We start from the raw sequence: 25,286 nt of genomic DNA, 5'->3' as shown, positions 1-25,286 counted from the left end.
TATTGGAAGTGCTCCAACTAGGAAGATTAAGTTCCCCCACGTGTTGTTAGACCAGACGGTAATTTTCCTAAGAGGACAGCAATTTTTGGACACACTTTCTCTAGGTAGCAGGAGGTCTCCTGTTCCAAACAAGCTTACAGCAATGAAGAACGTTTGCAGGAGTTCCTATTCTAATTGGAGTGACCACCTTGCACAAAGCAAGAGCCCTAAAAACAGAACATTGTTGCCATTATGTTCCTATAGAATTCTTTAATATTATTGACTAAGCTGATATTGCACCATGTGATGGCAATCTCAAGATGTAATAGGAAACAGTGCTGAAGAGATTAACAATGGAGGTCAAAGAGGCAATGGATGCTCTCATGACTGGCCAGCAATTCATAGGAGCTTTTACATATAATCCATCAATGTGCAATCAGTGCCAATGCTGTTGCTCCTCACAACATTTCAAATGGTTGCGTCATTCTCAGTTATTGGAGAACAGTACTCTCCAGTGATAACAATTACAGCAGTAGGGAGGGATGAGTAGACATCAGAGTCATGTAGAGAGAGATCCCTGTGGAAAGTAGAGAGCGGGGAGGAGGGGAAATGCCGTGTACCATTCAGCTAGGTCTTCTAATATTCCATAAAAAAACTACAACAAATTCAGAGTGGATCAACTCATGGCACATTTTATTATTTACTTGCAAGGGAAGTGTACCTCCACACATTATCGTCCGGAAGATATCTTCAATCTTATAGCTCAAACAAATCACTTTTATACTTTCTACAGAGATCGGTAATTAGGTTGCTCCATCCCATAATGGCATTCCTCCATTATTCAGCATTCGACTCTGGTTCTTGGTATCTATTCTTCAATCAGTCCATTTGTCTTTAGAGACTTCTTCTCCATACTCCTCATGACAGCCATGTCCTATTTTTCTTTGTTATCAAACATCCTCCCCTGCTGGAAAGCAAGCACACACACACACATTAAGCCTCCCATCCAAATCAATAAACCAGCAAACGAACAAAGCGCTATCGGATCTCACAACTTCCATTTTGTCACATTACATTTTGCATAACTTACAAATTTATAAAAACTTCGGTGTTACAGATATATTTTCACAGAAGTTATATTTTGTGGTAGGGTCTTGTTGAAGATGGTGGAAGTTATGGAGAAATTCTTCCTCGCCTGATTTGTCCTATCACCTGCCAGCTTCCCTTCCCCCTATATGTCTAATTTATTCTGGCTGCTTCCCCCTTCCTTTCCAGTCCTGATGAAGGACATTGGCCTGAAATGTCAACTCTTTATTCCTCTCCACAGATGCTGCCTGACCTGCTGAGTTGCTCCAGTATTCTGTGTGTGCTGCTCTGAATTTCCAGCATCTGCAAAATCTCTTGCGTATAAGAATTACAAAATATCCCTCACACTCAGTCATAATAATACAGTAGAATCTAGTTAATTAGGTTGCCTATTTAATGGCGACTGATTATTTAGGACTTAAAGAACAAAAACTAATTGATAAAATTGCTCGTATTTCAATAGACAATAGACAATAGACAATAGGTGCAGGAGTAGGCCATTCAGCCCTTTGAGCTAGCACCACCATTCACTGTGATCATGGCTGATCAACCACAATCAGTACCCTTTTCCTGCCTTCTCCCCATATCTCTTCACTCCGCTATCTTTAAGAGCTCTAGCTAACTCTTTCTTGAAAGAATCCAGAGAATTGGCCTCGACTGCTTTCTGAGGCACAGCATTCCACAGAACCACAACCCTCTGTGTGAAAAAGTTTTTCCTCAACTCCGTTCTAAATTGTCTACCCCTTATTCTTAAACTGTGGCCTCTGGTTCTGGACCCCCCCAACATCGGGAACATGTTTCCTGCCTCTAGCGTGTCCAATCCCTTAATAATCTTACATGTTTCAATCAGATCCCCTCTCATCCTTCTAAATTCAAGTGTATACAACTGTATACAATTATCCAATAATTTCCTTCATTTATTTGGGGTACTATGTCACTTAATTGGGGCAGGAAACTGTTGCTGAACAGTTTCTAACTAACATCAGTTGTGTGCACTTGTGTGACTATTAGACACTACATTGTGCTTCAAACAAACAGTTTTTAAATAACGTCAGTTGCATGTGTTTGTTGAAAAAGCAGTGATTTTTGTCACTTATAGTTGGCAAGCAATAAGCATGAATTCAGACTGTTTTGCTTACTGCGGTTTCAAGCATTCAGGCTTGGAGATGCCAGAAACGGCCAAAAGTGAAAATGAGATGATATCACTACTTTTACAAGTTAGAAACTATGAAGAATTTGAAGGTATTGACAATCCTCTGGAATGTTAAAATGAAAATGAAGATTTGGAGGATACAATTGTCTAAAGAATTGTATAAAGGCAGTCAAGGTGTCTGCATTGATTTTGTTTATTTACTGTCACTCAAAACATCAGCGTACACTGGACGAATTCCTCCATTGATAACTATTAGGAACTAATACACAGTTTAATAGTATTGGCAGTATGTTAATTTGTTCTGTATTTCATTTAAATTCATAGTTTGCTACTCAATTTGTATTTCTATACATTTTTATCTATTTCCATGGAACTTTAGAAAATTGAGGCAACCGTTTAATTGGGCCACAACGTACCAGTCTCAATGTGTCCCAATTAAATGGAATCCACTGTATTGTGTGTCATTTCCCCCTCCCCATCCCATCCCCCAGCCATCCTCTGATTGTAAAACAAATCCCAAGTGCCAGAACTATTGAAAGTTGCAATGAAATCTACAGGAGTTCTTAGATTTCTAACATGAAAATAGATAAGAGGAACAAACAAATGTCAGAATGATCAACTCTTCTGTGTTATCAGAGTAAATAGAGTCAGCAAATGTAAATACCTAATAAAGTTGATTATTTGAAATTCTTCAAACACCTGCTGAAAGAATTGATGAGTCTGCTGACAAGCACAAACAAAAGATGGTAACGAATCAATCACAAGCTCCAGACTATTTTGTAATCATGGGGGCTGTTCCACTGTAGATGGCGGTCACATTAAATTTTTCTGCTCTTAGGCAACAGATTTGTTCCTCGGAATGCACTAAGGAAATTTGGCAGCCATTGGGTCATTCACATGAGCTTGCTTCCCGTTTAGATGCCTCCTATTGTAATTCACTGGCTTTGTGTCAACACCAGACGTTTTTTTGACCATACACAGCCAAGAGCTGGTGAGACTCTGTGCCTGTCAAACACCCACCTCCCCACCCATCCATCCTCCATCTTAAGTGAAGCAGCAGCCTGAATTTTCAGTTTCCATGCCAACTATCTGCAATAGATTACTAAATACTAATTTTAATGCCAAATTGTGGATAATTAATTGTATTTAATCAACAACAAATAAAAACATTTAGAAATAAAATAAACAATAAATGAAGATAAAATAAATTGAAAAGAGACTTACCATCTTCACCTTTATTTTCTGCCCGGAGGTTTAGAATTCCCTCCAGAATTCCCATCTACAGAAACTGTGCCCCAGTGGAGAATCCAAGTGGAAATTCCCCAGTGTTTTGCTAGATCCTGCCACTGGGACTCAGTTAAGTCCACTGACACGGTGTAGCTGACTTAGTGACAGATGGTGACATAAATGTCAGAGTCACAGTGCATGCCCTCAATCTGGGACTTACGGTCACTCCAATAACTGGATCTTAGTGGTGCTCTTCCAAACCGTCTCCAAAGCCAGTAAGACTTGGCCCAGGAAAATATCATGTCTTCTCCTCCATCAAAATGTATGGCTGTTTCAACTATGTTCATAAGTAAGGATTTTTAAATAAAGGTAAAGAGATTAGATTAGATTATTAGATGATGAGGACATGCAGTCCTCTTTTATTGTCATTTAGTAATGCATGCATTAAGGAATGATACAATATTCCTCCAGTGTGATATCACAGAAACACAGGACAGACCAAGACTGAAAAACGAACAAAAACCACATAATTATAATGTATAGTTACAACAGTGCAACAATACCATAACTTGATGAAGAACAGGCCATGGTCATAGTAAAAAAGTTCAAAGTCTCTCGAAAGCCCCACATCTCATGCAGACGGGAGAAGGAAGAAAACTCTCCCTGCCATGCCCGACCACAGTCCGACTCTGAGTCGTCCGAAAACTTCGAGCTCCGATCAGCCCTCCGACACCGAGTACCAAGCACCATCTCTGCCGAACGCTTTGACCCCAGCCTCGGTTGCCAGCAGCAGGCAAAGCCGGAGATTTTGGGGCGTTCCCTCCAGAGATTCTCGATTGCACAGTTTCAGCGGCAGCGAACCGGGCATTTCAGAAGTTTTCTCCAGATATTCCTCTGCTTCTCACGTCTGTCTCCATCAAATCAGAATTGTGCACGGCATCCTACTTACAAAGACGATATCATTTCACTGGAGAGCTGCCCGCGCGGCGTCGTGCCGCCATCTTCTCCTCCTGCAGATCTGTTAATCATTTTGCAAACAAGGTGAAAAAAGACTTCACCTTTGTGCTGACTTTTTCCCCTCAAACTAGATTTTCTCAAAGTTCCCCACTAGTACCCTGGCAAAGACCATTATAATCTATAGACACTATAGAGTTTATCATAGGCCATGTACTTCACCAGTTAAACCTTTGGGCACATCAGAACCATTCTACATTAGGACTGGAATTTTACATTTAAATCCACAGAAGAGAGGGAACAGGCACAAGTACTTGGGTCAGAAGCATCATGCAGCTCTTCAAATTCCATAACCTTCAGAGCAATTTCAAAAGTTCAAAGTACATTTATTAACAAGGTATGTATATATTATACAACTTTAAGATTCACCTCCATATAGGCAGCTGCAAAACAAAGAAACCCCAAAGGAACCCATGATAAAAGACCTTCAAACACCCAATGCTCAGACAGAAAAAAAAATTGTGCAAGCAATAAAAGTAAGCGAATAGCCTTCGGACTGAGGTTTTATGAAAGACACAAAGCCTGGCATCACTGCAGACGAAGCAGGCCACAGCCTCACTTCAGTACAGTAAGTAAACTTCACCGACTGAGATGTTCCTAGCCTCTCTGCACCATAGTGAACAGCTGGACAGCGTGCACGGGAGACAAAATAACCGCTGTTCGTCCATTCCAGCAAAAAGCAGTAGCAATTGGTCTGCAGTGTACAACCCTGAACAAAATGGTTCAGCTTAGGGTATTTTCTTTGCAACAAAGACAAATGTCCCACTTTGCTGTTCTGAGATCAGACCCACATTTAGAAAAAAACATTTAATTCAAATTATCTTTATTGATTTCTTACATACCACCAAATTTAGGAAATCGAATAATTCATTCTCCAACCACTTAAGTTTTTATCCTCAATGCCTGGATAATTGTCCCAAATGATCTGGTAAACTTCAATAAGTGCTGGAGGCTAAAACGTTGCTACACAGAAGCCCCATCATAGTGTGGGCTCCAGTAATCCTGATTTCACACAATCCAGTAAACCTTTAAGCTCATAAACAAAGCCTGTAATTCTTCCCAGTTTAAAAGTAGAACAGGCAATCATTCATGCCTGCTTCAATGTCACAGTTTGTTATTGTTCAAGAATCAAAGCATTTGGTTCACCAATTTAATCCAATCTATATCTTGTCTTTCCAGACTCTTCACTTCAGCTTGTCACATAGGATGAATGACAATAAACCAACAATGCTGAATTCAGAGCTCTCTTTTTAAAGAACATGAATGCAATAATGCAGGGGACATCAAAAGGCTGAGATTATTCACATTAGCATCATGTCGAGCTATCAATATGCCAATGATAGTCTTTAATGGAATGTTTAGATTAACCTTAGAGGAACTTTTAAATCATAGTAAATCATATTTCACTTTTATCTGTCTTTAATTGACAACATTTTCTGTATGCAATTTTCTAAAGTAATTCCAGTGGAATACTGTGGAAAATCCTTTGGGAACCTCCACAGAGTTTGGCACTTGGCTTCGACACTTCCCATCAGAAGTGATGTCAAGGATGTTATATTTTTGTCCAAGATAACTATGACTGAATTACAATGAAACATAAACTATGAAATGGCATTGTAAAGCACATTCCCCACTGTTAGCAACTCTGGACAAATAATTCTCCACAGGATCAGAATCAGGTTTAATATCACCGGCATATGTCGTGAAACTTTTCATCAGAAATCGGATGGCAGAGGTGAAGAAGCTGTTCCTGAATCACCGAGTGTGTGCCTTCAGGCTCCTGTACCTCCTTCTTGATGGTAGCAATGCGAACTGGGTGATGGGGATCCTTAATAATGGATGCCGCCTTTTTTAGGCCTCTGAGGCATCGCTCTGTGAGTACTGGATACAATGGAGGCTAGTGCCCATGATGGATTTAGGTTTGCAACTCTCTGCAGCCTACTTGCTTGGCTATTTAACTTAATCTGACAGTAGAAAGTTTGCTGCTACTACGTAGCTGAGACAGTCATGGGTATGCTGACACCTAGCTCTCTCCTTTTTCCTTAGGATCAAGGATAACTTTTCTCAACTATATTGTTCTGGGTGCTGAGGTGGCTAATAGCTCCAAAGTGAAAGCCACAACCTCTTCCTCAGATGGGGCAGGGGCTGATTGATGGCACAGAGAGGTGGGTAGGCTTCTTTCACTTTCCTGTTTGGATGCACACAGTATATGGCCTCAAGATTCACCTGAATTATCCATCTCCATATGGGCAGGGTAAGGTGGCACAGTAGCGTAACGCTTTACAGTGCCAGTGAACTGGGTTCGGTTTCTGCTGCCGAATGCTTGGAGTTTGTACGTTCTCCCCATGACCACGTGGGTTTCTTCTGGGCTCCCTGCTTTTCTCCCACATTCCAAAGACGTACAGGTTAGTAGGTTAATTGGTCACAGGGGAGTAACTGGGCAACACTGACCTGTTGGGCTGGAAGGGCCTTTTATCCTGCTGGATCTCGAAATAAGTGAACAACAGTAATAGAAGACATACTTTTAAGATGAGAGAGAGAGAAAGTTTAAAGGAGATGAGTGGGGCAAATTACTCTCACACAGAGAATGGAAGGTGCTTGGAATGGGCTGACGGGAATGGTAATGGAAGCAGATATGAAGGTGGGATTTACGAGGATTTACATGAATATACAAGGAATGGAGAGATGTAGACCATGTGCTGGCATCATATTTGATCCAGAAATTGTACGCAGAACGGTCTGTTCCTGCACTGTTCTGTGTTCTATCTATGCTCTACGAGCACTTCCCAGGAGTCAATAGAAATGCCCCACTTTTTAAAAGAAGGTTTGGTCGTATCCTTGAATCTTTTTGTCTGCTTTAAGATTTTGGAGTTGGGTACACAAATAACATGGCCAGCCCTGTATACTTGGAAAAGAGTATAATTGAAGGTTCGGGCCGAGACCCTTCAACAGGACCTGATGAAGGGTCTTGGCCCGAAACATCAACTGTACTCTTTTCCATAGATGCTGCCTGGCCTGCTGAGTTCCTCCAGCATCTACAGATTCTCTCTTGTTAGCCCTGTATACTTGACTGGCAGTGACTAATGCCTGAATGCCGGGCATGACAGCCTGGGAAAATGCACTTACACTGGTTTGTTTTCCCTTCCAGTGAGCTGGAGGACTCTGTAAAGGCAGATGCCTTCTGCACATAGGTCTAGAGATCTTAATCTTCAATTGACAATTGATTGAAATTGGCTGTGCTGATGCATCAGAGTTTCGCAGTGAATTTCATCAATTACGTCTTCTTTTGCTTAAAGGCAGCCCCAAGATATAAGAAAGTGATTCATGCTTTAATCAGTCTCATCATAAGCCTTTATTTTTGACGGCAGTGTGGTGCACAGGTGAAAGTCTGGTAGAAGATGTTGAATCCAAGACTCATCTTCTTGAATGCTTCACTGGAGAACTCAATGTCTTGGACCTTGGCCTCTGAGCATGCACAAACATAAACTATGGCTGCATACTGCAACTTGACTACTGAGGTTTGGGTGAACTTGATTCTGGACAGATGGAACAATTTCCAATTAGTTCTGAAGATCAGCTCCATTCCCATGGGGAAGTTTGCTGAAGAAATAGAAAAAAATAAATTGGAAAAAGCATTGAAACAATCATCTAGTGCAGGCTTTCCTGGGGTCTATAGACCCCTCAGTTAATGGTAGGGGTCCATGGCATAAAAATGGTTGGGAACCCCTGATCTAGCCCTTCGTGTAATATCCAACACAGAAATACAGGCTTTATAGTTTGGGTTCACATGAATAGATTGTTCTGGTTACAAACAAAAATTGGAAATCCAATCTGCAAAGTCTGAAACATATTTTTGATCATGCAGAAAACAATAAAACACAGACAACATGATAGTATATACTTTATACTTTATTGTCGCCAAATAATTGGTACTAGAATGTACAATCATCACAGTGATATTTGATTCTGTGATTCACACTCCCTGGATTACAAATATTAAATATTAAAAATATTTAAAATAGTTAAAATTAGTAAATATTAAAAATTTAAATTATAAATCATAAATAGAAAATAGAAAAATAGGAAGTAAGGTAGTGCAAAAAAACCGAGAGGCAGGTCCGGATATTTGGAGGGTACAGCCCAGATCCGGGTCAGGATCCATTCAGCAGTCTTATCACAGTTGGAAAGAAGCTGCTCCCAAATCTGGCCGTACGAGTCTTCAAGCTCCTGAGCCTTCTCCTGGAGGGAAGAGGGACAAGAAGTCTGTTGGCTGGGTGGGTTGTGTCCTTGATTATCCCGGCAGCACTGCTCTGACAGCGTGCGGTGTAAAGTGAGTCCACAGACGGAAGATTGGTTTGTGTGATGTGCTGCGCCGTGTTCACGATCTTCTGCAGCTTCCTTCAGTCTTGGACAGGACAACTTCCATACCAGGTTGTGATGCACCCTAGAAGAATGCTTTCTACGGTGCATCTATAAAAATTAGTGAGGGTTTTAGGGGACAGGCCAAATTTCTTTAGCTTTCTCAGGAAGTAAGGGCGCTGGTGGGCCTTCTTGGCAGTGGACTCTGCTTGGTTGGACAAAGTCAGGTCATTTGTGATATTGACCCCGAGGAAGTTAAAGCTTTTGACCTGTTCCACTTGCGCACCACCGCTGTAAATTGGGTCGTGCGGTCCGCTTCTCCTTCTGAAGTCAACCACCAATTCCTTCGTCTTGCTGATGTTGAGGGATAGGTTATTGTCTTCGCACCATGCCACAAGGTTCTTAATTTCCTCTCTGTACTCAAACTCATCATTACCCGAGATACGGCCTACAATTGAAATTAATAAACTTCCATTAGCCTCAAATCAATGAAGGTCCATTTGTCACTACCCCACCATGCACAGAAATGCGAGAGTGGGGAGGGCTTACTGAATGAATAAATCAGCTCCTGTGAATGGGAGAGAATAAAACTGTTCACAAATGGTAGATCTCCACACAGACTCGATTCAGTGCACATCATAGAACAGAAATCAGGAGCAGATGTTGTTGAACTTCTGCCGTCTCTGATACCCAAAGCAAGATCAGCTACTTTCTACAATCAGGAAATCAGATCTGTGATCATCTGTTCTGTCAGGCTCTGTGCAATATCACACAACACTTGCACCCAGTAAATAGGGAATTAAAAAAATGTTTTCTAACAAAATAATCTTGTTTTTTTTTTTCTCTTTTAAGCTGTATTTCCAGTCAGAGTAAAATCCATACCAGCATTTCTCAGGGCCAACTGTTAACGACCAGGATCGACTCTTGTCGCAATAACATCATAGATGAACCTGTTATATTCAGAAGCTGAGAAAATAATGGGCTGTTCAAAGTCTTCATAGATCGCAGCATTTCATGTGCAATTATCTTTTTAGTGGAACCTATCAATTAGATTTTTTCCTAAAGTGGTTTCTTCAAATGGATAGGTAAACACTGTTCTTTTTTTTTTGCAATAAACTACCTTTCAGCACTAAAGAATTTTAATAGAAGACGATTACCTTTATGTTTCACATATACATTGAAACATACAGTCAATCGACCAACAGTCCGAGGATGTGCTGTGCGTAGCCCTTAAGTGTTGCCTTGCTTCCAGTGACAACATAGCATGACCACAATTTACCCGTACATGGGAGGAAGCTGGTGCACTCAAAGGAAAACCACGTGGTCACAGACAGAACATACGAACTCCTTACAGACAGCGGTGGAATTGAACCCGGGCTGCTAGCAGTATAAAGCATCGCACTATCTGCTGCACTACATGCTGAGTTACATGTTACATGTTTCAGCATGTACATTTAACGTCACAGAAATGTATACAATGCACATCCTGAAATACTTTTTCTTCGCAAACATCCACAAAAACAGAGGAGTGTCCCAAAGAATCAATGACAGTTAAATGTTAGAACCCCAAAGTACCCTCCCAGCTCCCCCTCCCACGTACAAACAGCAGCAAAAAGCAACGACCCCCCCATTGCAAAAAAGCATCGGCACCCCCCACCAAGCACTCAAGTGTGCAGCAAAGCATCCATATAGACATAGGCTTGCAGTACCCTCCGAAGACTACTCATTCACCCGGTAATTCGACATACCTCAGGCTCTCTCTCTCCCGAATAAGGGAAGAAGAGATGTCCCTGTTTCACAGCGAGAGGGGAGACATAACAAACAACTCGCTGATTCATGATGTTAAAAGTCTGTTGCATTGTTTTTTTCCGAGCTCTGCGACCAGGGAATTAGCACCAAGGCTCAGGTCTAGAAACATAGAAACATAGAAAACCTACAGCCCAATACAGGCCCTTCGGCCCACAAAGTTGTGCCAAACATGTCCCTACCTTAGAAATGACTAGGCTTACCTATAGCTCTCTATTTTTCTCAGCTCCATGTACTTATCCATAAGTCTTTTAAAAGACCCTATCATATCTGCCTCCACCACTGTTGCCAGCAGCCCATTCCACGCACTCACCACTCTCTGTGTAAAAAACTTACCCCTGACATCTCCTCTGTACCTACTCCCCAGCACCTTAAACCTGTGCCCTCTTGTAGCAGCCACTTCAGCCCTGGGAAAAAGCCTCTGACTATCCACACGATCAATGCCTCTCATCACCTTATACACCTCTTTCAAGTCACCTCTCATCCTCTGTCGCTCCAAGAAGAAAAGGCCGAGTTCACTCAACCTATTCTCATAAGGCGTGCTCCCCAATCCAGGCAACATCCTTGTAAATCTCCTCTGCACCCTTTCTATGGCTTCCACATCCTTCCTGTAGTGAGGTCTCTGGACACAAAGTCCACAACAGCTAACCCGCTCCTCCTGATGTTCCGTATTTCCCCACGACACCTCAATCAGGGGCACCAGCCTTGAATCAGCCCATCTCTAGAGCCACGAAAATCCAGCATCCTGAAGGCGCACTAGTCTTCCAGGCCGCGTCCTTGGGATGTCAAAAAGCAGCCGGTCGTAAGGCCCTGAGAGCGGTCCTAATCCCGCTAAGAACCGAAGTCAAAGTGTAACTCCAGGTCAGGGTCTTCAAAAGAACCTTGAAAAGGTAAAGAAGAGATATCAAAGACAAAAATAGAGCTGTTTCCAAAGATGGAAGCAAAGGAGTCGCCGTTTAGCACCATCATCACTTCGCTCTGCCCCCTGTCCATTGCGAGAGCTTTCTGTAAATGCTAGCACAGTGACCAGCAGTGAAAATACACCATAGCACAAATTACCAGATGGATATTTGTGACAGAATACTGAATGAAGCAATGTCTAAAAATATAAGCACGAATGTACGACTGAAAGACAGGAAATCTGGAAAAGAAGAAGTAGGATCCACATTGTGCACATTTTTTTTAGTCTGAAGGTGTTGCGTTCAGTGGAAACCATAACAATTTTGTCATGAAATGAAATCTGTCTCATATTTTTGTGCTGGGAAAACCTGTACAGTCTTTGGATTCTTTCTCAAAGTGATAATGTATTTTGCAAATCTTGCTTTGGTTGGAAAGGGGTAAAAAAAAAGCCAAGATTTCATTCTCAGCAACATATGCACCATTTGTATGGTAGCGGACATAATTTCCTTCTGATAGTGTCATACGAATGGAGTCCTTCACCTTCTGATGGTATTTTGCCAATTAATTGCAAAAGTGAAGTCAGCAGTTCTCTTTTGACAAGATACTGGTGAACTTTAGCTATGCAGTTCCTCCACCTTTGCATTGGTAACTAGTTAATGACCAGGAGCTGCCTTTTCTCAATGCTACCATCAAATCGGAGGAAACAGGAGGAAAGAGAAAGTAGCCCTTATCAATTTTGCTTTGCTTTTAACAGAACATCCACTTTTACTCCGTTCACTGCCTATACATGACCAAACCACAAGAATCCAGTTAAAACCAATGTCATTGATTGGCACACTAGTCCAATCAGTGATGAGATCTTTACAAGGTCACAAAATAGATCACGCCACTAAAGGTGAGCCTTTGGTATCACAAATTACCTGAAATGTTATGAGACGGTGAAAATGATTTTAATGCTAAAAGCTATGGAGTTTTTTTGTCATCCCCAACAATAAAGCAAATATATTTTGGACAGTTACAACTGTAGTTAGGCAGAAATCTGTGATATCTGATGTACAGCGACATGTAGAACAAACAAAAAGTGGAAATTAGAATTTTGATAACCGAGAAGGTTGTAGTGCAAAACTAATTATCTAAAAATGAATTATCACACCTAACAACTTCAGTAGGTGATCTAAGTCCTTTTTTCTTTTGTTATGGAAAAATATACAATAAATTTTAGGCGCACAAACAGTACACTTCATCAAGAAATGAAGAGCCGAAGCCTAGGTTCTGAGCCGCTCTGTGATTGCATAAACAGCCTCTGTCTCAGATAACTGCTATTTGAACACAGTTATAATGAAGCTACTTCAGAAGATTTTATGCAAGGAGAGTAGACAGAACATATAATCATGAATTTTAATTTCTTCAAATGCCCTTCTCTGGAACCTCTGTGAGATTTGTTTCCGCAAGCACAACTTGTAAACTTTTGTAAAATGTGATGGAGGTCTTTAAATTTCACACCTTTGGTTATTTGTTCATTTTTGGCAATGTTGCTCTCTCTCCCGAAGGAGATCAGATTACTGGAAAATAAATATAAATCTATATTTGTGTCTCATGGCATGGCATATGAGGTTTAGTAATAGTTATCATCATTATAATTATTATGTGTCATGTCGTATGAAGTGAACGACCATGATTGCTCTTGGCAAATTTTTCTTCAGAAATGGTTTGCCATTGCCTTGTTCTGAACAGTGTCTTTGCAAGACGGGTGACCCCAGCCATGATCAGTACATTTCAGAAATTGTCTGCCCAGCATCGGTGCTCGTTAACCAGAACTTGCGATATACACCAACTGCTCATATGACCATCCACCACCTGCTCCCATGGCTTCACGTGACCCTCATTGGGGAGGGAGGCTAAGCAAGTGCTACATCTTGCCCAAGGGTTTCCTGCAGGCCAGCAGAGGTAAAGAGCACCTTACACCTCCTTTGGTAGAGACACATCTCCATTCTGCTACCCATTAGTAATAGTACAAGTGGCATTATTAGAGAATGCAACTACATTCCAACAAAACCAACATCAAAACAGAGAAGCAACAAGTCCCTCCAACTGATAAAAAAGTAGGTCACTGTCACTCAGAATACAATTGTTATAAGCTTCTCAAAAGGAATTGCTTTATCGGGTAAGATAGATAAACTGTAATCCTCTGGTCCCAAAGTTGATTCAAGCTTGATAACTGAAGACAAAAACAGATCCGAAACTTTTATGAAAGTGAAAGTGTTTGACTGCTCTTCTAACACCATCTTCAGAACTAATGTAAACTTTAAAACATTGTCCAGTTACTGGTATCCATATATCCTTTACGGATTTCCAAGTTAACTCAATCATTAGTCATCCAAGGCACTTGTGGAAAGCTTCTACTCTGACAGATGAGATTCAAATGATCTGCACTAAAATTCTGACATTTGAAACCAGATTCCGCTAAATTTGAAACTAAATAATTTAAAATTTGATGCATGTTTATTCTACTAACCACAGAAGTGTGAGGAAATTACTGATTTAGATGAAGATTTGTGATTACGTTTGGCCTAATGATAAGTTATGCACTGTAAAAACAATCCATCTTGACACAGTTTGAAATCAACTGTTCTGCTAAATTTTGCCATACACAATGGGAGCCAGACTAAATGTGAAAATGACCACAAATGAAGTTAGTCTACTGTTCTACATACACACTTCCACCATCTGCAGATTTTCTCTTGTTTGCAATTAGTCTATTTGCTGGAATCTTTCTAAACGGCAGTTACACTAATACTGTGGGGGATTGCAAATATACTTGCTGAATTTCTAGTTCACTCTGGATGGGGGTAAATAATTTTTTAAAATACAGCCTGTAGTTATGGACTTGTTTGCCAGTAGACTTTATCTGAAATAGACAATGGTTTAATCTTTCAATCATTCGGACCATCCTTAATTTAATCAGTCGTTTTGCATCTAACATCACTGTCAATTTCCCTGTGCCATATCATTTTTGGAATATGCTAGCGACTAAGTGGTTTGTAAATACCTGCCACTTTCACAAGCCCAAGTGAACAGCAAAGACATTGGAGAGACTTTCAACAAGACCAAGTGTCGTTGGATCAAGACTGTGAGCAACCATTGGCCAAGTAGTATTCAGCATTCATTGCCACAGATTCACTCAGTTTTATAACCTTTTGCGTAAGGTATACTTGGTGCACCAATATCTTCTAAGAACCAAGAGAGAACTGCCCTGTCTGAGGTGCTGCCTTTGGAATATGAAACCATATCCTTCAGGGTGATGTAAGAAATCCAGTACCACCACACTGAAGGAAAACAGAGGAGGTCAGTAGATAGAGGTGGTTGCATGGAAGCCTTTGAATCTCACCACGTGGACTTTGGTTTAAATTTGCATCCAGATGATAGCCAAATATCAGTAATACCCTGAGTGCTCAGATCACAGGAGAGGGGTTGGAAGCCTTAACCTCCTCCTTTGAGGCAAGAGTCCCACCATTCAGGTATCATTGTCATTTTCACTTCAACAACCAAGAATTCCAGTGATATTTTCAATTTATTTCCATTGGGGCCCTTACCTAATTCAAATGAATACGCTTCATCTTCATGAAGATAGCATTCATTTAAGACTAAGTTATTCATGTCCGAGAGGAATTCATGCGAAACATCACATTTGTTTATTTTGTTTAGTGGTACAACGCGGAGTAGGCCCTTCGAGCCCCGCTGCCCTAGCGACCCCTGGCGACCCCGAGATAACCCTACCCTAATCGCGGGACAACTTAGAATGACCGGTATGTGGGAGGAATCTGGTGCGCCTGGGGAAATCCCACACGTTCCACGGGGACGACGTGCAGACTCCTCACAGTCAACACTGGATATTGAACTCTGAGCTCCAACGGCCCGAGCTGTAATAGCGTCACACTAAATGCTACACGACTGCTGTGGTAATAACGGACAGCTGATAAGCTATGACAAAATGTAGGAGCCATGAGACCTTGATGTCTTCTATCATACACAGCTAAATGCATTATTTAAATAACCGCAGCTATATTCTATTTTTTCTCTGGACTGTACATTGGAAGGATGTGGAAGCATTGGAAAGGGTACAGAGGAGATTTACCAGAATGCTGCCTGGTTTAGAGAGTATGCATTATGATCAGAGATTAAGGGAGCTAGGGCTTTACTCTTTGGAGAGTAGGAGGATGAGAGGAGACATGATAGAGGTGTACAAGATAATAAGAGGAATAGATAGAGTGGATAGCCAGCGCCTCTTCCCCAGGGCACCACTGCTCAATACAAGAGGACATGGCTTTAAGATAGGGGGTGGAAAGTTCAAGGGGGATATTAGAGGAAGGTTTTTTACTCAGAGAGTGGTTGGTGCGTGGAATGCACTGCCTGAGTCAGTGGTGAAGGCAGATACACTAGTGAAGTTTAAGAGACTACTAGATAGGTATATGGAGGAATTTAAGGTGGGGGCTTATATGGGAGGCAGGGTTTGAGGGTCAGCACAACATTGTGGGCCAAAGGACCTGTACTGTGCTGTACTATTCTATGTTCTGTGTTCTTAACAACATGAGAAATGAACCACGTGTGATCTTTATCAGAGTGACTCACGCCTCGTGCATTATTTCTGAGTCACATGTTCTGACGGTACTTTTTTCCCCATTTTCCTTGATCGTCTGTCCAACCACCAATCACGTTTGAGGAATATAAAGTATTGAATTTCTATCTTTTTTCATGTGTCCCCATTTTAGATGACAATTCCAAATCTTAATTTGAAACTGTAGAATTTCAGTGCAGTGGAAACGAAACTGCTTTGAGGCTGATCCATACAGAGAACCAGGAGTTCGGAATTAGCCAACACACTTGACCCACGGACTCCGGCAAACGCTGCTGCACCTGTCTGCATTGACACCAGCAGAATCCGACTCAGCTCTGATCCCTTACAAGCCGATTCTACCCAATCTCTCATCGCTCACTCATGTCAAGAATCAGTCTGGTAAGTCTCACTATCACTGCATCAATAACAAGTGCACTTATCCTTTCAAGGATAAGGGGACCAACATTGTGCATGGCGCTTCACATATCCAAAGCCCCTGATGTAAGAGTTCCTTATTCGGATATTCCAGCCTCCTTGCAGTTAAGGTCATCAAGGTTTCTACCATCCTAATTTTTTGTTTTAAGTCCATTTTATAAAAATCTTGTTCTATTCTTGCCAGTGTACATAACCTCACATTTTTCCAGTCATACTCCATCTAATACCCACATAGCCAGTATACGTTCCTGTGCAATTTCTCTTTACCTTCAGCAGGCACTAGAGTGGAAAAATATTAGAGAAAGTGACAACCAAGAAGTCTGTCCAAAACATGGGAATAAATTAATATAACAAGAAACCAAGTGACGAAACCAAGATACAATAGCTAGTAATGCATGAGGTAATAAAAGTGAGCCATTGAAAAGAGATACTCTAAAAAAAAACAAGACTATATTACCAACTGCATAAACACAAGGAAGTCTGGAAATCCAAAGCAAATTCTGGAGGAACTCAGCAGGTCAGGCAGCATCTATGGAAATGAATAGATAGTCAACGTTTCAGGCCAAGACCCTTCTTCAGGACTATATTACCGATCACTGTATAGATTTAAGTAACAAGCATATATTTTGAGAACTGTAGAGATGTCAGCACTTTTGGTGATACAACTATTTTGTTTCTGAATATATTTGATACTTTGCATTTGGTGATTTTACACTGAAATTGAGAAGTAGGCAGGTCTCAGTTATATTTAATAAGAATTTTTTTTTAATTGTTTGAATTGACATGCAAATGAAAAACAAGGACCTGTGGTTGGGGATATTGGACTGATGAGGTTAGTTCTCAACCTTGAATATTTGGTCATTCACTCCCACCGAGTAGTTGATTTATGTACTTTGGGGGAAATTGGTGGTAATGTCACAGTGAAGAAAAGTAATAGGCCTTTGACACTTATATCATGTTGGAAAGGAATATTTGGTAAAAGATCACAATTTCTCCACCGGTCTGCTATTGGCATGTTTCATTTTTCATCTTTACAGCTCTCACAATGATCGTTTCCACAACAGGCAACTCAAATTATATCCTCTTGTCACGTTTGTGATTTATAACTGGATTGTGCAATTTGAAAACTTCAGCAATTTTCAGAGTTGTTTCTCTTGCAACATTCGTTCAGTGCTGAGTTCATAGTTTGTGAGTGAGTGTGTGCGTGTTTTTTTTGGGCAACTTACTCCTCGCCATCCAGCCACCACAGGCAATTCTCACTTGGTTACAAATGAAGCTTGCCAGATTTTGCAACTGAGACCATGTCCAGTTCATTGATTTTCAATGAAGTTCATTTATAAAATTTAAGACTTTTCTTTTGCAGATGACAGAAGGTGCTCGAAATGCTCATCAAACAAAGAAGTAGAGTTGCAAATAATCCATGAAGTTCATTTGTTACAAACGGTTCAGTGGTATCATGCTGTCAGCTCTCAGGGACTGCATATTAATTCCTACCTTGATGTAAGGACTTTCATATTTATATTGACAGATTTCACTTCTTACACCTGACTCTTCATTTTGAGGTAGAACACATGAAACAATTACTATGTGGTTACTTGCAGAGAATTTCTGATTAGGCATGCCGGCAGGAAAGCTCGTCTTCTGCTTTGAGTGCCATTTTCCCTGTGCTATTAACATTCTGCACCTGTCAGGAATGCTCTGTGTTACTTAATGAGATTATTTAATTCCCCTCTTTTCATTTCAGAATAAGCCATTGTCTTATCGCATCTGCCACTCCCTCCCAACTTCAAGATTTATTTTAGATTCCTGTCATGCACAGTCATAAAAATAAATCACTCTTTGCTTCATGACAGCAGACCTCTGTATAGGCTTGAACAAAACATCTTTGGCATTGCATTTAATTTTGTGTCCTCCCTGTAATTTCATACCAAAGTGAATAAGTGCAAACTGACAGGAACCACTTCAATTGATTACTTGAAGACATAATTAATACACAACAAATTTTATTGACTAGTAAATTATATGTTTTGGCAATAATGGAACCTAATGTGCTCTTACACAAAGAACAAGGATAACTTTATAACTATTAATGGAGCCAAATGCAGGTTGCTCATGAAACTCGTGACTGCCAATTGGAAGGGATCAACCGTAATTGTGCAGAACTAATTATTTATGATATTTTAAGTGGCTAAAGGATGTACAGAACTTGATGAACTTATTCAGCGTGTCAAATATTGCCTTCAGAATGTTTCTTACACTCATAATGTCAATCGTTCAGTCTGACAAAACGGTCAGAAACACTATGAACTAGCTTTATTACTAAATAGCAGATTTACTGAAAACTTACAGACATTCCAAGCAGGTAATATTCAGGGAAGGGATGAATATGAAACAGGTGGAGAAAAATGGGATTTGGATAAACAGCATTTCAAGAATTTTCCCTGATAATGAGGACTGTTACAAGGGCAATAACAAGGAGTGATCTTGGCATTGAAAACAGAAATAATATGTCCAAAGATAGGAAATGACTAGGGACAAAAATACAGTATTGTAGTCATTTAAAGACACCCACGTATCAGACAAGTTATTGAAGGGAGCATTCTTAAAAAATAATAATGGTTTATGCCAAAAATAAAATAGTAACAATAGGGGACATCAACCTTCATATAGCTTAAACAAAGTAAATTGATAAAATTAGTCCCGGAACAAGTTCACTGGGGTTGGTTTTCAGTATGGGATGGAAATTTGGACCTTGATCTGTTAAATGTTAAGGGTATTGAGGAAGTATTCATTCTATCCAAATTTCATATTGAGCTCAAATATTATACTAACTTAATTGAAAATTGAAGTTATTGATATGAGGGACTATTTACAATGTAGAACAGTATAGCATAGTACAGATCCTTCAGCCCATAATGGTGTGCTGACCTTTTAACTTACGCCGAGATCAACATAACCCTTCTGTTCCCCCATAGCCCTCTGTTTTTCTTCCATCCATGTGCCTGTCTATGAGTCCTTTAAATGTCCCTAATGTGTCTGCCTCTACCATCACCCTGGCAAGGCATTTCATGCACCCACCGTTCTGTGTAAGTAACCTTCTCTATTCTTTCCTCCAAACACCTTAACACTAAGCCCCCTTGAGTAAGCCACTTCAGCCCTAGGAAAAGTCTCTGGCTCTGAGCACTGTCTATGATTTTATCATCTTTGTACACCTCTCATGCTCCTTCACTCCAGAGAGAATCGCCCTTGTTCACTCAGCCTACCCCCATAAGACATTGTGATAGCCATATTCTGATTGGGAACGAGGAGGTATCACCAAGTCAGAAGATCAAAAATTGAGTCGATTCTAATTCAACATCAGGAACCAGGGCTCAAAAACTGACCTTGACATGTCTGTGCACATTGAGGAAAGGCTGCACTGCTAGGGGCACAATCTTCTGAGACCAACTGTCTCAGCATTATTTTGAAGATTATTGGGTTCTTACAGGTGTCTTAGCCAATGATCGTGATTCAGGCAACGTTATCTAATCTGTAATTTTGTTGATTCTTACCCATTAACTGCCTCATTAAGTGGACTGCGACTCATTTCAGATCAGGCTCCTCCAACTGAAGCGCATTGCATCTATAGAAATATCATCGAACTGTAGTCACTTTTGTAATATGGGAAACGTGCCATAGAATTGCACAAGATAACAGACACTTGAGTTGCACTAAATATAAATTGCCTCAGAATGCAGCACTTGTGCATCAACATCAAGTGATTTGCTCTGAAAAAAAATCAGGACAAAAATCCATTCTTTTTTGTAAGCAATATCTGCACTCTTAAAAGTGGTTCCACTCCAAAATAAAACCAGTTACTGTAGTATATAAAATTATCTGTTCACCTGAGTGTTTTTCACCCAATTTTGAGAGTAGATGGCACAAAAAGTCACATATTTTGACAATATCAGCCAACAACTAAGAAAAGGCATTCGAGTTCCAAACTGAAGGTGCCATAACACAACTGGCTAAATAATTTAGAGAACTTATTGATTAGTACTTGCGTTCAACTTGAAGTGGTGTTTTGTTATTACAGTATCTTGTAATGGATTTTAAATTAATCTTTTCTATTCAGATGTTTATTTCCCCTTACCATTTTTCTGCTGTTTTCACCTTGTTCCATTCTACTGACAGTAATAATGCTTTGCTAGAGCAAGCTTTTTCAAACACTGAATGTGTAAGTACTCAGACCAGATGCAACTGTTTGTTTGATAATTGAGGCAGTGACTACCAGCAACTAAGCAAATGAATTCAATGTTCCCCAGGGGTGTTTCGTTAACACAGATGTATGTTCTAAGCAGCAGTTAATTGTGTTTCCTCTCCTTGACTCTAGGATCCTGTAGTTAATTGTAAACCTGCTGTATATGTATACAGCACTTATGCATTGTTCTGACTCTGCCCTAGTGAAACACAAGGCAATCTGGTACAGGGATGTTATGTACTGTTAGAAGTGTTGATTCTCAGGGGCAGACAGTAGTTCTAGCAGTTACGAGCAACAAAATGATCCAGTAAAATAGTGCCTATTATAAACAGGAGAAAGTCTGCAGATGCTGGAAATCCCAAGCAACACACGCAAAATGCTGCAGGAACTCAGCAGGTCAGGCAGCACTTATGGAAATGAATAATCAGTTGACATTTTGAGCTGAGACCTTCTTCAGGACATATATAATAATCGTGCATATTATTTTAGGGATATTATCTGTACATTATGAAACACACTGTTTTAATGAAAGTATGAAACCACTTCCTTTACCAAAGTATCTGCTGTAAATAAGTGAAATACTTGTACTACAATATCACTATGTCATTTTCTGATTTTATTTTATTTAATGCATTACAATATACACACAAGAGATTCTGCAGATGCTGAAAATCCAGAGTGACACACACAAAATGCTGGAAGAACTCAGCTGTTTTCTGTTAAGGATAGATTGGAAAGCAAGTGTGTGCCTATGCATGGAGAAAGATACAGCGTCAAGCAAGTTAAAATTAATTAATTAGATGGTACATCACTTTCAATTGATTTTTAGAGTAAATAAACAAATTAATTCATGAGATCGTTTCTTTTAGAATTGCGCCCTCTAGTTTATTCTGCTTTATCTCATTATTGCTGACAAGATATATTCAATTCAAGTTTAATTGTCCTTCAACCATACATGAATACTCATGACTACAGCCAAACGAAACACTGTTACACCAGGGCCAAGTTACAAAACACAATACCAACAGTCATACACAGCACAGAGAACACACAAGATAGCAATCACGCGGATTTGCCTGGTGGCCGCTGATGGAGTAACAGCTCTCTGCTGGTGCTCCTAACTTACTTACTTTTTTCTCCAGCCTTTTGAAATACAGCTGTTAGATGGGTTATTATATTACTATGACTATCAAAGCAGCTTTGGAAGCTATTATGGGCTCAATTCAAAAGCTTACTGAGGAGTTTCAACAGTTCAGAAAAGCAACGTCGGCTGATTTGCAACAAATCAGCACTGAAATTAAACAAATAGGTACAAAATTAGACAATATTCAAGCAACTCTAACCAAGCATGATAAGAAGATAAAGGAACATGAAGAGATTATTACTATACTGGACGAAAGAATGGATGATTTGCAAAAGCTGTATGAAAAACAATCTAAGTCCAATGAAGTACTGAGACAGAAGATTATTGACTTGAAAAACAGAAGCAGGAGAAACAATTTACGAATCTTGGGACTTGAAGAGCAAACAGAAGGAGATAATTCTAAAGAATTCTTTGCAAACCTTTTGACGGAATTATTCCCTGATATTATAAATTCTCTGCCTTTGATTGATCTTGCTCACAGATCGCCTATCTACGGATCAACTTCAAAATCAAAACCAAGATCAGTCATTATATGTTTCCATGTATTTCAAATAAAGGACCGTCTGATTCATGATGCTCTTGGAAAAGGTATGATTGACTACCAAGGTCAGAAGATTCGTATTGTTGAAGATTTTTCATCAAAAGTTATGGCCGAACGTGTTAAGTTTAAAAAAGTTATGGCAGAGCTATACAGCTAAAATTTTATGCCTTCTCTTTGTTTTCCAGCTCAACTGAGAATCATAATGGAAGACGGATCATTTAAATGGTTTTATATGAAGGAGCAGGTGCAAAAAAATGACTGTATACATATATTAAGTAGATTAAAAATCTTGCAAAAACAGAAATACTATATATTTTAAAAATGACTGTTTAATATTTTCCAGTATGAATAATTGCTCTTTCTGTTTGATAAACCTGTCTAAGCTTGTTTTCTTACTGTATATTATTTAGTCTTTGTTGGAACAGTAAATAACCTTGAATTCTTTGGAGTGGTTCCAATAGGCTTTCTAAGGGGATGTTTTCAGTGGGGGTAGATAGCGGTTGTTCTTTGATTTTCTCTCTTGGGAGGAGGAAGAGGTATGGGGAGTTCTTTTTTCTTGAAGCTGATTTGGGAATCTAGTCAATTCTGTTGCTTAGCTAATATATCTTAAGGTTTATTATTTGGGTTTAATATACATTTCTCTGATTGCTACTTTAACCTTCCTTATAAACAGTTTTAAAATGGATCAAAGTAGTAATTTATTTAGTTTTAACATGAAAGGGCTAAATCACCCCCTGAAAAGAAATAAGATTTTTGCCTATATTAAAAAAAACTTAAGGAACCATTTGCTTTTCTTCAAGAAACCTCATGTACGTAAGTGTGACAATTCACACCTTTTTAATCGATGGAGAGAATCTCATTTCCATTCCTCATTTCAGGCCAAAGCCAGAGGGTTTTCAATCCTTGTAGATAATAAAGTTCCCTTTGTTCAACATAAAGTAATCTCTGATACTAATGGGCATTTTGTTATAGTATCAGGGAAACTAAATAATAAACTAATGGTATTGCCAATGTGTATGCTCCGAATATAGATGACCCAGGTTTCTTTGAGCGTTTTTTTTTTCATTTTTGCCAGATCTAATCTGTACTCATTGTTGATGGGTGGAGACTTTAATTGTTGCTTAGATCCAGCTTTAGATCATTCATCGTCGAAACTAATGATACCAAATAAATCAGTTGTGTTTATTAAATCTTTTTTAATGAAATGTGGTATTGTTGATGCTTGGCATTTTTTTCATCCAGTAGACAAGGAATATTCGTTTTTCTCTCATGTCCATCATACATATTCCAGGATTGATTATTTTTTATTGATAGCCAAATGATTCCATCAGTTCAATCCTGTGAATATATAGAGAGATCTGTCTCAGAACATGCTCCTGTGCTCCTATCTTTAAATCTCCCTGGTCTTCTTCAAACAAATAGGTTTTGGCGATTTAATTTAACTTTGTTATCTGACAAAGATTTTTTAAAGTTTATGGAGAGACAAATTACTCTTTTTTTAAGAGAATATGTTAGAGGAGACTTCTAGTCTTAGCAGATGGGATGCCTTTAAGGTGTATATAAGAGGACAAATTATTTCTTATACTGCAAGTATTAAGAAAAAAGCTAATAGAGAGAGAAGTGATTTAGCTAATCAGCTGAAACAATTTGACCAAGAGTATGCCTTGGTTCCATAATCTGCCTTATATAAAAGATGTGTTGAAACTAAAACTAAATATGATCTCCTTTTAACTTATCCAATTGAAACCCAACTCCTAAAAGATAAAAGTCAATTTTATATTCATAGAGATAAAACAAGTAAATTGTTGGCTGATCAAATTAAAACCTTTATAGCTATACAGCAGATTAAAGAAATATGCAAAGCTAATGGTGATAGGACAACTGATTATTTAGAAATAAATGATACTTTTATTCTAAACTCTATAGTTCTGAATCTTTCAGTCCAACTAAACATTCTTACAATTTCTGCCGACAACTGAAAGTTGTTGGAACAACCTATTTCTTTTGAGGAAATTGTTGAGGCTGTGGGTTCATTACGTTTGAGGAAAGCTCCAGGTCCAGATGGATTTTCTGGAGAGTTTTACAAGACCTTTTCCTCACTGCTTATACCTCATTTATGTTCAGTTTTTTCAGATTCACTCAAGTTGGGCAGACTCCCTCAATCTTTTTATGAGGCTTCCATTTCGCTTATCCTTAAAAAGAATAAGGATCCAACTGAATGCTCTTCTTATAGATCAATTTCTTTACTTAATATTGATACCAAGATCCTATCTAAAGTTTTGACCCATAGGATTGAAAATATTTTACCATTTGTCATTTCCGATAACCAAACTGGATTTATCAAAAATCTGTATTCTCGCTTTAATATTCGTCAGTTATTAAATGTTATTTATTCTCCTTCTAACATGGTATCGGAATGTGTGGTATCTCCAGATGCTGAGAAAGATTTCGACAGAGTTGAATGGAATTATTTATTTAAAATTTTTGAAAAATTCAATTTTGGACCTGTTTTCATTCAATGGATTAGATTACTTTATTTAGCTCCTTCCACCAGGGTTATCACTAATTCTCATAATTCCAAACCATTTAAGCTTCAATATGGTGCTAGGCAAGGCTGTCCATTGAGCCCTTTGTTTTTTGATCTGGCCTTAGACCTTTAGTCATTGCCTTTTGAGAGTCTAATGCTATCACCGGTATTTTAAGGAGAGACACTATTCATAAAGTCTCGCTGTACGTTGATGATCTGCTGCTATTTATTTCTAATGTTGAAACTTCGTTACCCCATGT

The 25,286-nt window shown here is 39.4% G+C and overlaps 1 long non-coding RNA gene across 1 annotated transcript; it reads right to left on the bottom strand.

Annotated features, from left to right (window-relative positions):
• Window positions 1–658: 658 nt before the first annotated feature.
• Window positions 659–20,206, bottom strand: LOC134338551 (uncharacterized). The gene is made up of 3 exons (XR_010016256.1): window positions 20,126–20,206; window positions 17,032–17,103; window positions 659–946 (listed from the first exon to the last, which is right to left on the bottom strand). It is a non-coding gene; the product is annotated as an uncharacterized LOC134338551 (long non-coding RNA).
• Between the last annotated feature and the right edge of the window lie 5,080 nt (window positions 20,207–25,286).

The sequence above is a fragment of the Mobula hypostoma genome, chromosome 27 (assembly GCF_963921235.1).
Source record: "Mobula hypostoma chromosome 27, sMobHyp1.1, whole genome shotgun sequence".
NCBI lineage: Eukaryota > Metazoa > Chordata > Chondrichthyes > Myliobatiformes > Myliobatidae > Mobula > Mobula hypostoma.
This window is presented reverse-complemented; position numbering and strand designations above follow the sequence as displayed.